A 531-nucleotide genomic window follows, 5' to 3' on the forward strand; every position below is an offset into this window, starting at 1 on the left:
CCACCGGGCCCTCTGACCACCATCAGTAGACAATGCAGGTGAAGTGTCTTGCCCAAGGACACCACGACAATGAAAGTCGGAGTCGGGGTTTGAACCGTCAACCCTTCGATTACAGGGCAAACTCCTACATCCAACGCCACTGTCGCCCCGCCACTATCTAGCACGAGCACAGGGCGACTGTTGCGCGCCTTTAGCGAGCATGCGCGTTTCCTGTCACTTGCGTGGTGAATCGTGCCGCCTGCGCTGTGTGGAGATGCAGAGGAAACCGTATGGGATGGGGAAACGCAGCTCGACGTAACAGCAGTATTTCCATCAGGAAAACGCTGTTTTGCTGCTGGAGTCATCCTCACTCTCCATCTCTCCGTGTGTGCTGTACGTTAACACCCGCCAGCAGAAACACCCACCTACCCAACTGACAGACGGAATCTCACTATACATCAGCCATTCTCATCCTCCCCTCTCTCATGACAAGGTGCGCACCTCTGGATGACCTACAAAATACTCTTTAATATCTCTTAAACAAAAGTAGCA

The sequence above is a fragment of the Cyprinodon variegatus genome, unplaced genomic scaffold (genome assembly GCF_000732505.1).
Source record: "Cyprinodon variegatus isolate N-32 unplaced genomic scaffold, C_variegatus-1.0 Scaffold1110, whole genome shotgun sequence".
NCBI classification, from domain to species: domain Eukaryota; kingdom Metazoa; phylum Chordata; class Actinopteri; order Cyprinodontiformes; family Cyprinodontidae; genus Cyprinodon; species Cyprinodon variegatus.